Below are 320 nucleotides of genomic sequence, written 5' to 3' on the forward strand. Positions count from 1 at the left end.
TTATCAGTGATTAGGTTGTTTTTTTTTTTTCTTTTTTCTTCTTCTTTTTTTTAAATCTCGTTCATAGTGCGCTTAAGCCTTGACAATTATTATCAATAGAAAAAGTGAAAAGACAGGAAATGAGAGAACTATGTGAAAGTAAATAATTAATTAGCTATTTTAAACTTAATAATCAATAATTAATTATAACATGTCAATGTCAATGTTAGTATTAGTGTTTAATTCTAATTTTCAGCACTAATCAAAATAATTATAAAATTATCCACACATCAATGTTCTAAAACACAAGTATATGAAACTAAATTAACACTTATCAGTCA

At 23.4% G+C, this 320-nt stretch overlaps 1 protein-coding gene across 1 annotated transcript in view; it reads right to left on the minus strand.

The window, feature by feature from the left end:
- Positions 1 to 320, minus strand: part of LOC107471261 (protein LONGIFOLIA 2) — a 4,459-nt gene that overhangs the window by 3,803 nt on the left and 336 nt on the right. The gene's annotated exons all lie outside the window — the stretch shown is intronic.

This window comes from Arachis duranensis, chromosome 10 (genome assembly GCF_000817695.3).
Source record: "Arachis duranensis cultivar V14167 chromosome 10, aradu.V14167.gnm2.J7QH, whole genome shotgun sequence".
NCBI lineage: Eukaryota > Viridiplantae > Streptophyta > Magnoliopsida > Fabales > Fabaceae > Arachis > Arachis duranensis.